This window comes from Mustela erminea, chromosome 11, assembly GCF_009829155.1.
Source record: "Mustela erminea isolate mMusErm1 chromosome 11, mMusErm1.Pri, whole genome shotgun sequence".
NCBI classification, from domain to species: domain Eukaryota; kingdom Metazoa; phylum Chordata; class Mammalia; order Carnivora; family Mustelidae; genus Mustela; species Mustela erminea.
In genome coordinates, this window is record NC_045624.1 from 98,287,890 (window position 1) to 98,300,660 (window position 12,771).

Here is a 12,771-nt window from a genome sequence, read left to right on the forward strand (position 1 = left end):
CTGCGTTCTATAGGATGGGGTACATTTTAAGGAAAGCTGGAACATCTGACGACAAACAGAAACATCTAACTCACTTGACCACATCTGTGTGAAACAGACATGTAAGATAAATCTGGTTAACACAAGGAGCTTTAGCTAGACTTGTACAAGCAGATGCAAGGACCTGGCAAAGTGGGAAGAGAACGTGTGGGTGAGCAGGTTATGGTGGCCCTCGGAGTAATAAGCATATCCTTAGCCTCACCATTGCCCTTCTCACTGACCTCTAAGTAAACAATAGTGCCTCTTACAACTCCATTGCTTGCAACCACCTGGAGGTAAGAGTTCTTGTTGGCCTGCACACCTCATCAAGATCTCCCTCTCCGCTAGAAGAAAAGGAGAGTCAGGAGAAACCACAATGTTACCGTGCATTTTGCTCAATAACTGAAACCGAAATACCAAGCCTGGATCCAGTGGACCGTATGTTAATGACCTGTTTGGATTTTTACATTTTTTATAGACTCTAAAGCAATCAAATGTGTATTAGCATACTGTTACCAGAAAAACCCTGCTTACTCCTGGCCACCTAAGCTTGTGAATGCCCAGCACCCCACTAGATTTGTGGACCCCAGAGGTAAACAGCAGGGAGTCGCTGTAAAGTGCTCCTCTGCTCCTGGAGTTATCTGTGGATTACCACTCTCCATCAGCTATTGATTTGGTCTTTCTTTTTTACCCTGATAAATTTGCTCATGTGTTTGCTGGTCCAGGTTTCTCTATTTATAATTCAGAGTGCAGGTAAGAGTTCTTGATTTTATGCTGCTAGGGATATAGATCTGTTTTCTTCAAGGTCTTTTCCTAGATCGAGAAGGCTCACTGCAATCCCGGGGGATGTGGGCATGGCTGGTTTATTGGTTTAACTGAAACTTCTTCAAATCACAAAAGGGGGAGGGTTTTATGCTGAAAAGCCCACTCACCTTCCAGGAGTGCTATTTCTGCCTGGGTGCGTCAATCCATCTCCTTACCACACGAACCCCAGCACTCTTCTAAGGGCAACTGGGCAAAAGCCTCACACTTTGCTATATTATCATTCATATATACTGGACTGTCTTTGTGTGTTTCCTTCCGATAAGTGTTCTGTTTCAGTATGTTCCCATAGTGAAAGGCTAGGGACATCCTTCCAGGAAAAGTAAACACAAAACAGTTGTAACTAAATGGAGCATAAAATTTCCCAGGACCAAAGAAGCCAATAAATCTGGGGTTCTCAATGTGAGGCAGAGCATGGAAGGAAGGTGGGCACTAGCGAATGTGGTTCGCTAGAATGTAGTCTAGGGTAACAATGTGGGTTTTTCTCCTATAAACGTTAGAAAAGGCATTTCTTTATAAAAAATGTCACCTCACCATTTTGTGGAGAACAGCATTGTGAATGGCAAAGAACTGGAAATCTAGAAGGTAATTTGTGATATTTATCATTCATGATGACTCATGTATGTTGTGGAGAAGCTGGAGATGAATGGAGAAATTAAAGTGTTTTGTAGATCGAATCAATAAGACTTCATAAAGTTTTGAATATAGAGAATTAGGCAGTAGTGGTCATGGGGATTCCTAGCTTGTTTAGGATGAATGCAGGGCCTGAAACAGAGAAGACAGAGAAGAGGAGCCCAGGAACAGCACTAGATGTGGGAACAGGAAAGGAGATCATGAGTTTCATGTATATTGATTTTGAGATGTCCTGGGGATTACTGGCTGGAATTCCAGGCTGGACATGCCAGTTCACTAGCTGTCCATGGGCTTGGATCTCAGAGGAAAGGTCTGAACTGGAGATTTAAAAAAACAAAACAAACAAACAAAAAAGAGTCATCAGCATTTAGATGAAAATTGAAGCAAAAGCACAGAACAACAGAAAGCACAGTACTTATTTCTGATTAGATGCAGCTACTGCATGGACCCAACATCCAAATGAAAAGTGGCTCCACATAGAAGATTGTATTTATTTGCCATGTGAAATGGACAGTTAGTACTGCCACACAGTACTGGTAGAGAGGTCCCAGCTCCCTTTTATCTCACTGCTTTCCTGCAGCAGTATGGCCCAATAGTGGTGCCAGAGCTCCAGCCATTAAATCTTTACTCCAGCCAGTGGAGGAGAAAGCAGTACAGTTCTCCTCCTATCAAGACCCCTTCTAAGAACTTGCATTTACTGTTTTCATGACCATCAAATGGGCCAGAAGTTACTCACATACTTCACCCTAAGGAAGCTGGGAAATGCTGTGTTTATTCTGAGTTGCCACATACAAAGAGAGTATTTAGGGATTACATTGCTGAGGAAAAGCAGAAAAGCTTATATTGAGGGACATCAAGCAACTTCACCACGGCAAGTGGGAACACCACCAGGAGCAACTTTCAGTGGGCCCTTACTGGTTGCCATCTGTTCTCTCAATTATTTTCATGAACTACGTACTTTGATCTTTTTTTTTTTTTTTATTTCCAGCATAACAGTATTCATTATTTTTGCACCACACCCCGTGCTCCATGCAATCCGTGCCCTCTATAATACCCACCACCTGGTACCCCAACCTCCCACCCCCCGTCCCTTCAAAACCCTCAGATTGTTTTTCAGAGTCCATAGTCTCTCATGGTTCACCTCCCCTTCGTACTTTGATCTTGACTGCCATCCTTGGAGGTAGATGTGGTATACCATCCTCACTTTGAGAAGAGAAAAGAGTGATGTTGAGTAACTAGCAAAAAATTCAGGAAGCTCTAAAATCTCCCCTTGAGATTCAGTTTTCAGAATGAGAGCAGATTTGCTTCCCAAATTGACAAATGTGACTGAATGTGGGGAGGAAAAAAGGCTTTACTAGGTCCCCTGATTCCCCTATTACCTTCAGCTGAGCTACTCACTTGCCATGTTCACAAGTAATAAGTACCTATAAAGCAAAGAAAAATGAAAACTAACCCATAAGCAGGAGCAGTTATTACTAGGATTGACAGAGAGCAGCAGAATGTAAGAGAATTTCTTCTCAATATAACACTAGTAACATTTATCTAGAATGGCATTTGGAGATAGGACATCTTGACGAAAAGGACTCAACGTCTCAACACCAATGACAAAAACTTAGGATGTTCTGTTCATCACTATTTCCATCATGGGATTTTTTTTTTTTTCCCCACTACCAAGGAATTTCAAATCTCCAAACACTCGAAACTGGAAGGGAGAGGGTACTGGAACAGTGATATTCTGAGAGCTGAGTTTGCTGAAAATTAATGTGGGAGAGAAGAAAGAGGAATCCTGTATGAGGGTCTGCAAGTTTTCATGTACTACATCAAATAAACATGCCAGGGAAATAGGTAGGAAGGCAGGAAGACCCAGTCCTACAGAGTCCCCTTAAATGAAAGCCTATTACTTTGCAGAAGAGGTTTAAGACCAGACACACCAACCTCCATGCAGATCTGTAAGTGCCAGAGAGGATGGCACCCAACAAGGACACACAGCCGCATGTTCATCAGCTGGGAGCCACCGGGTCTGGATGGACTTTCTGCACAAATGAGACACAGAAGGATCCAAACGGGAGCCAGAAAGGAAAAACTGTATATACAAAAAGGTGACTTGATTTTAAGGATTTGGGTTAGAATAATACCTTTGAACATACCCTTACTCACATATTCACGCCTTTAGAGGCGTGAACATACTCACGCCTTTAGAGGCGTGAGAAGAAAATGTTAAGAAATTGTCATTCTCAAGAAAATACAAGAAGATTTTAACTATGAAATAAAAGCATAAAGTTATAATGAACGGATAACGTGGAATGAGAGAATGACAGAAATATAACGATCATTTCAGAAGGATTTCTGAGAAAGCAATAGTGAAATATCAGAGTCAGAAGTCCACATGGGTGGGGCGGGGGGAAGATGTTCACATTGGGACTGACTTTGGGGAAGTTCCATCTGTGACAGGGAAGGACCATGCTGAATACAGTGAGACTGCTGGAGAGGCAGTGTCGGGGAGCATGGTGGCTGAACCTAGGAAGGGACCCTTTGCTAAAGGTGGACGACAGGTGGAAAACTGAATGAAGCGGAGAGCGTGGCAGTGAAGTTTTGGGGGGTGGTTTCATGAGGTTGGGGTTGTGTTCACTTTATAACACTGTGCACTTTAGATTTGTGTACTTTAGATGTATTACAGTTTGACACACTTTATTTAGAAGTCCCCGCTTGTGGGGTGCCTCGGTGGCTCAGTGGGTTAAAACCTCTGCCTTCGGCTCAGGTCATGATCTCAGGGTCCTGGGATTGAGCCCTGCATCAGGCTTTCTGCTCAGCGGGGAGCCTGCTTCCTTCTCTCTCTCTGCCTGCCTCTCTGTCTACTTGTGAGTTCCTTCTGTTAAATAAATAAATAAAATCTTAAAAAAAAAAAAAAAAGAAGAAGAAGTCACCGTTCAAGATGAAATCTGTCAATTTGGATCAAAAAACAAAACCCTGAAGAGATAAATGAGAAAATCACTCTAGGGCTGAGAAAAAAGACATCTATCTCCCCTTCATTTCCCAAGTGGCATGCAGATAAAAAGAACATATTGTATTCTAGAGAAAGATATTTAATGGATGTCAGATCTGGATAGTTATGAGCACACTTTTAAGCATGAAATGCATCTTCTTTGTTAATAAAAAAACCCTTCATGTGGCAACATATGAAATTTTTAAGATGTATACTAAGTATACATTGTAAAAGATGATTTAAAAAATCCTAAATGCAAATTATTTAAATTCGTATGGAAATTTAAAGGCCAGGGAATAGCCAAGTCTATCTTGAAGAAGAATCACAAAACTCGAAAACTATACTACCATTATAATGCTATTCTGTGTGTGCATGTGTGTGTGTATGTATGTGTGTGTGTGTGTGATATTATTGTGAGAATAAGCAAACTAAACAATGAAACAAAAAACAATCCAGAAGTAAACTCTTATATGTATGGCTACCTTGTCTATAATAAAATAACACACTGCAATGTTAAAAAAAAAAAATCCTAAATGCTTTAGTAGAAAAATGTGATATATCACATTTTATATGGCTTGAAAAACATATCTTAAAATGTCTCTTTCATTTAAACTGCATTAGTAGTCATTAGTGATGGTCTACAAGTCAATAAGTTTGAGAATCAGGGAAAAAGCAAGCTATTAGAATAATTAAAAATATTTAACTAGTCAAAAGGAAAAAGGTATATGTCCCTACTCTCTATTTTTATCATAAACATTGCAATAAACATAATTTTATATTTCTCTCCATTTTGTGATTTACGCCATACATAATTTCTGCAATAAAAATTATAAAATGTTCTATTTTTAAATTTTTATATTTTACTAAATGTCTTTGTTTTTTCTTCCAACTGGTAGTAGGGGTACTTCTACACTTTTATTAGTAATTAATAAATTTTTTTAATTAATTAAGGCAAACTTGGGATAGAATGTTCAATACTTATGACTACCCCTTCTTCATATTTCTTACATTTATTTTCCTGTTTGGAAGTTACTGGCTTCTTATTTATGCTGCACAGTGGAATCTATATAGGTATTATTTTAATGCAAATATTAAAATATTATATAATTAATGTTCCTAAGTATGGTAGCTTTCATGTTTTCTGGGGAAAAAGTTGATAAAAATGTATTTAAGGTAGTTAATTTTAGCTTAAAATAATAATGTTTTACAAAGTCATCATATCTTTTCTAAGTAATTGTCATATTAAATTATATAATACAATTCATTTGCACAGGTCTATTACTATTATTATCAGCAGTGCTGAAAATACATGGTCTGTATAGTTGCATGTGGGTGAAATCAAAGAGTTTGTTCATTTCTATTCTCTTATATCTGTATTAAATGTTTAATCACTTGTCTTTGAAGAAAGTAATAAATTCACCAGGTAGAAACTCAAAATAGACAAAAGATTTATGGCAGGTGAGCCAGCCCTCTGGGAATTAAGTGGACACATATATGCTAAGAAAATGTGAATGCCATTGTTGTGAATCCCACCCAAACTGAGGGAGGGAAAAGTTGTCAGATTTTCTAGCATTTCTTCTGTGGGCGTGATTATGGAGAAGGCCTCTTGGTGGGATAGAAAAAAAACAACAAATTTCAGTCCCCAGAAGCAGGTCCTAATCTTTCCTGGTATCAGGGTGCCTTTTAAGTGGCTATTTAAGTGGAATCTGTAAATTGTTTTCTAGTTTTCATAAATGAGTTATTTTCTTTTACTATCAAATCACTTTCTTTAAAGAGAGAGAGAAGGAGGATGGGGCAGAGAGAGAATCTTAAGTACGCTGCCCACCCAGCGCAGAGGCCGGGGCTTGATCTCACCATCTTGAGATCACGACCTAAGCAGAAATCAAGAGTCAGGATGCTCAACGGACTGAGCCACACAGGCACCCCTCAAATTGTGACTCACATTGTTCTCCCAAATGAAAAATGTAAAAGGGGCTGCTTAAGTGGTAGGAACAAGGAGCTTTGTTAGACTTTTTGACATTTGCCAATATGGCAGGTTAAAAAAAAAAAAAATGGTGTCAAATATATTTAATGTGTCTCACAGTTATAATAAGCAAAGCCAAATAATGTTTGAGAGTATTTCATGGTTCTTATTCTACAAATGTGTGTTCTTACTCCTTGTTTGTATTTTCTGTTCGGTTACTTTTTTTTCCTCTTGTGAAGTTCACATACCTTCTAGGAACTAGTCTTGATCTTTCTGGAATTCAGTCTGGGGTGACGAACGTCCTAAGAATCCAGCTTGTTGTCTTTTAAAAATTGCCACACGATTGTTCCAACAATTTTTACTGAATTAAAGTGTAGCTTTTTTCTGTTGATGTTTTCGTCTACTCCTATACCAAAACTGCACTATCCTGTTACATTATTACTTAGCAAACTGTTAGGTATTGGGTAGAACTCCTTGCTCATTCTTCCTCCTTTTCAGAATTTCTGGGAATATTTTATGACATTTTGATCAGTTTATTTAGGTTTTTTAATTGTTTATTTAGTTCTAAAAATAATTTTATTTTTATTTTTGTTAGGACACTTTTAATAGGGTATTATGTAATAATATTTTTTCTATTTTCTAATGAGTCTTCTATTCAAGAAGAGCATATTTCTTTTAGTTTTTTGACTCCTTTCTTATTTGCTTATTAATACCTTTAAGAGTTCTTCCTAAAAATATTGCAAGCTGATTTTTTTGGCCTGAATAAATGAGCCTTTAAAAATTATTATTATGTCTAGTGGATTGCAATGTTATTTAGGGCAGCTATTAGTTTTGTATATCATGTGCACATATGCAAATATGGTAGTATTTCTTTTTCTAACTTTTTTAAACATATAGGCCCTCATTTTCACGTTGAATTTTTTTTTTTTTTAAGAGATTGAGCACAAGCAGGTGGGAAGGGACAGATTGAGAGAGAAAATCTCAAGTAGGCTCTATGGCCCCCAGAGCTCTATGGTGGAGCTCCACCTTATGCCCCTGAGATTATGACCAGAGCCAAAATAGAGAGTATGATACTTAATCAACTGAGACATCCTGGTCCCTCACACTCAATATTTTTTAATTGATAATATCATCCTTCAGTTCTACAATTTTTTTTTGGAATTTTTACAGTTCATAGAAATTTTCACACATAATAGTATATTTTTTGTAACCTTGCATTATACTCAATATTTTAAATAACCACAGGATCCATATATGACATCTGACATTTTGTCATCAAATTTAGTAATCTGTGATGTTCCTCTCTCTTTGATTACTATTGCTGGTGGTCTATATATTTTAACAGTATTATCAAAGGGCAAATTTTAGTTTCTGTGATCTTTTCTATTTCAGGTTTTTTAAAAAAATATTCATATTTACTCATAGTTTCCTTCATCAATGGCTCTCTTTCTCTTTCTTTCTTCCTCTTTTTTTTTTTTAAGATTTATTTATTTATTCGACACAGGGAGAGATCACAAGTAGGCAGAGAGGCAGGCAGAGAGAGAGGGGGAATCAGGCTCCCTGCTGAACAGAGAGCCTGATGCCGAGCTCTATCCCAGGACCCTGAGATCATGAGATCATGACCTGAGCTGAAGGCAGAGGCTTAACCCACTGAGCCAACGAGGCATCCTCTTTCTTCCTCTCTGAATATCCATCCTAACTAGTGTCATTTTGTAGTTTCGATTTGTATTTCCCTAATGATGACTGATGTGGAGCATCTTTACATGTGTTCATTAGTCATTCGTATATCCTCTTTGGAAAAATGTTCTTTCTAGTCCCTTATGCATTATTAAACTGGGAATTTGGCTCTTTGCTGTTGAGTTTTAGATGTTCTCCATATATTCTGGATATTAATCTCCCACCTGACATGTGACTTTGCAAATATTTTCTCCCATTTCCAGGGTTGCTCTAGATAGTTTGAAACTTTGTTGGTCGAATGTATATTTTAAATTGTTACACATTTGTGGTTAAGACTCTTCATATAAATCGCTTCTTGGCCTTTTGGCTAAGATCAAGTGTGAAGACTCTTTTTATAAATCTTCATATAAATGCATACAGTTATTATGTGACAGTAGATTAAATGGCTATATTTTTGGTTTCGGAGGTAAAGTTTAATAATTTATGTTGCCATGTTTTATATATCAAATATTTTTTGTAATTATAATTAAAAATATGAAATATTTATTTCTATTTATTTTGATCTAGTTTCTGTATTTATTCCTTCATCGCTTAAAGGTTTTCAAGTAGATTTTAGATCTTTGGCTACTCTTTGGAGCACAAATAGTGTCATTTAGAAGCTCAATATTTTCTCCATACAGTCGAAGCCAGACTCAGTTTTTCTTTAGTTCGACTGTAAAGTGATAGAACTTACTCCCTGAGTTTATATAAATAGATGATAAGAGCATAATATTAGGTTCAGTTATTTTTAACTTGACAAGTCCTTCAGCAGAAAAGAATATGTTAAGAATATATTAAGGAATCACAGTTCATAATAAAATCCACTGAGGAATTCATTAGAGCACCTTTCTTTTTCTTCATGATATATACAATTCAGTATCATGATGCAAAAATAAAGTGGGAGAGCTGAGAGTATTTAGCAAGTAAAAATGAGTAAATGGAAAGATAAAATGACTTATGATTGACTAATGTGCATTTTGTTATAAAAATCATGAACTACTTCAAACTAGCTTTATAAAACTTAGATTTGGAAACTTTATGTCTTCTATCTGTCATATCATGCATTTGTATCTCTTCCCTGTAAACGAACAATTTTTTCCATTTAATATGCTGTTCATCAATTTGTTTATTTTTTATTTGCACTTTTAATACAAACTTTAACAATACAATTATGTTTAGGGGAAAAAAAACAAAACTAAAACAAAACTAAAGCTGGCCCTGCCTGCAGTGGGAGATTTCCCAAGCTGTAATACAATTAGGGTGTAATACAATTTAGGGTGTACAGAATGTCTTTCTCACAGAGTCCACTCCACTTACTGATGAGAATGCCTAAAATTCTGCAATCATCATGTCCCTGATGTTAATACTGCTCATCTTCAGAGATGAACTAGTAAAATTAATTCATCCCAGTTATAATATAAGGCTTAAAATAAATATATTCATATATATAAATTATATATATACATATATATAATATATGTATATATGTATAATATATATAATATATAACATATATATTATATATAATATTATATATAATATATGATATTATATATATAATTTAAATAATATATAATATATATATAATTTAAACTGTAATATATATATAATTTAAACTGTAATATTTGAACCAAGGTCACACCCTCCCTTATCCCTTGAGCTTATGAAGTGGGGATTCCACTCCAGACTGCTATAGCCATCTGAGACCTCGGGTTTCCCTCTTCCACTGCCCCGAGAGCTTTCTTCTCAAGAAAAGCAGACTTGAGAGTTTCTCTCCTACCCCAGCCACTTGTTACCAAGACTAAATCCTGGACATTGCTATTGAGAGATAGAGTCCTTCTGCTACCCTTTCCCCACACATAAAATACCAGATTTACCTTGAGTGCAAAATGCTGAGGATATGGGACCCTGATGATCCTTCTCCTGGATCAGAGAAGGTAGTTCTATGCCAGGAAATGCAAGGCAGGAGGACCCCAAGCTACTGCCACTCTTCCAAGTGCTCAACTTCTAGAGTAGGGAGGATGCCACTTAGAGAGAAGCTCACCAGTGTCCCTACTCCCAGCTCCAGAGCCCTGGCTCTGAGATGTTACCTGGGAGGAGAAGCCAACCATAAAGCAGATAGCTCTAACTCTATGAACAAAGGAACCATTGTTTGCAGAAAAGCAAGATGGACTTCAAACCTTAAAGTGTTCTGCAGAACACTGGAGGTAATACTAAAGGGCAGTTGGGAGGAGATGATGGAGGAGTGAAGACACAACACAGATACTAGGATGGCCCATTTTTAGGAGAGAACTAGGAAGCAGGGAAGAAGAATCTGGGAGGAACCTTCTTGTGCTCACAACTAATACCAAACATAAGCCTTAAAATATTTTTTCCCAAAGAGGAAAATTTGATTGGATTAGTTCTCAGATTTATATCCACTGAGCATTGTTGAAACCACTAAAGACGTTGACCTTCAATTAGTAGAAATTAAGATGCTTGTGGTCAAGGCAAGAATGGAAGAGGGCCCTAACATATTCCCAAGATGACCACAGGAATATCCACATCTGCGTCTTCCTGCAGAGAAATGTCAGAAACTCAGTGTCAAAGAGGCTGAAAGCACAGCATTCCCTGTGCTCTCTTTTAGGATTTCTATAGCTTAAGGTCTCACATTTAGGTCTTCAATTCATTTTGAGTTTATTTTTGTATATGGTAAAGGAAGGTGGTCGAGTTTCATTCTTCTGTATTTTGCTGTACAGCGTCCCCAGCACTTTGTTGAAGAGACTGTATTTTTCCCATTGGGATATTCCTTCCTGTTTTGTCATAGTCCAATTGATCGTAGAGTTGTGGGTTCATTCCTGGGCTTTTTTTTTTCTTTTTTTAAGATTTTACTTATTTATTTGACAGAGAGAGAGAGATGGCGAGAGAGAGAACACAAGCAGGAGGAGTGAGCGAGCGAGAGAGAAACAGGCTTCCCACTGAGCAGGGAGCCCGATGTGGGACTTGATCCCAGGACCCTGGGATCATGACCTGAGCTGAAGGCAGAAGCTTAATGACTGGGTCACCCAGGTGCCCCATGTGTTTTGTGTTCTTTCCATTTATCTATGTGTCTATTTTTGTGCTAGTACCATACTGTTTTGATCACTGGAGATTTGTAATATAATTTGAAGTAGAGAATTAGGATACCTCCAGCCTTTTTTCTTATCAAGGTTGCTTTGACTCTTCAGGGTCTTTAGTAGTTCCATACAAATTTACTCTAGTTCTATGAGGGACTATTTGCTCTAGTTCTATGAAAAATTTTGCTGGTATTTTGATAGGGATTCTATTAAATGTGTAGATTGCTTTGCCTAGTATAAACGCTCAAACCAATATTTATTCTTCCAATCCATGAGCATAGAACGTCTTTCCATTTCATTGTGTCATTTTGAATTTCTTTCATCAGTGTTTTACAGTTTTCAGAGTACAAGTCTTTCACATCTTTAGTTAGGTTTATTCTTAGGTATCTTATTTTGGTATGCATGTAATTGGGATTGATTCCTTAATTTCATTTCTACCTGCATCATGATTAGTGTATAGAAGTGTAACTGATTTCTGTACCTCGATTGTGTATCCTGTGACTTTACTTGTGTATCAGTGATAGCAAGTTTTTGGTGAAGCCTTTTAGATTTTCTGTATAGAGTATCATGTCACCAGCAAATAGTGAAGGTTTTACTTCTTTCTTTTCAATCTGGATGCCTTTTATTGTATGATTGCTGTGGCTATGACTTCCAATACTATGTTAAATAATAGTGATGCGAGTGGACATTCCTGTCTTGTTCCTTGTAAAGGTAAAGCTCTCAGTTTTCCCGCATTAAGGATGATGTTATCTATGTGTTTTTGTTTGTTTGTTTGTTTTGTTTTTGTTTTTGTATATGGACTTTATTATGTTGACATATCTTCTCTCTAAACCTAGTTTGTTGGGGTTTTTTTATCCTGAATAGATGTACATTGTTAAACATTTTTTTCTGCATCTACTGAAATGATCATATGGCTCTTATCCTTTCTTTTATTTGTGTGTTGTATCATGTTGATTGATTTGTGAATATTGAACCACTCTTGAAACCCAGGAATAAATCCCAATTGATTGTGCTGAATGAGTTTTTAGCATATTGTTGGATTCATTTTGCTAGTATTTATTGAGAATTTTTGCTTCTGTGTTCACCAGGGATATTGGCTTGTAGTTCATTTTTTTTTTAAAAGATTTTATTTATTCATTTGACAGATAGAGATCACAAGTAGGCAGAGAAGCAGGCAGAGAGAGAGGAGGAAGCAGGCTCCCCGCTGAGCAGGGAGCCCGATGTGGGGCTCGATCCTAGGACCCTGGGATCATGACCTGAGCCGAAGGCAGAGGCTTTAACCCACTGAGCCACCTAGGTGCCCCTGTAGTTCATTTTTTAAGTGAAGTGTTTATCTGGTTTTGGTATTAGGGTAATGCTAGCTTCATAGAATGAATTTGAAAGTTGTCATTCCTTTTCTATTTGTTAGAATAATTAGAAAAGGATAGGTATTAACTCCTCTTTAAATATTTTGTAGAATTCCCCTGTGAAAGCATCTAGTCCTAGACTTTTCTTTATTGGGAGTTTTTGATTTATCTCCTTTGCTGATAATTGGTCTGTTC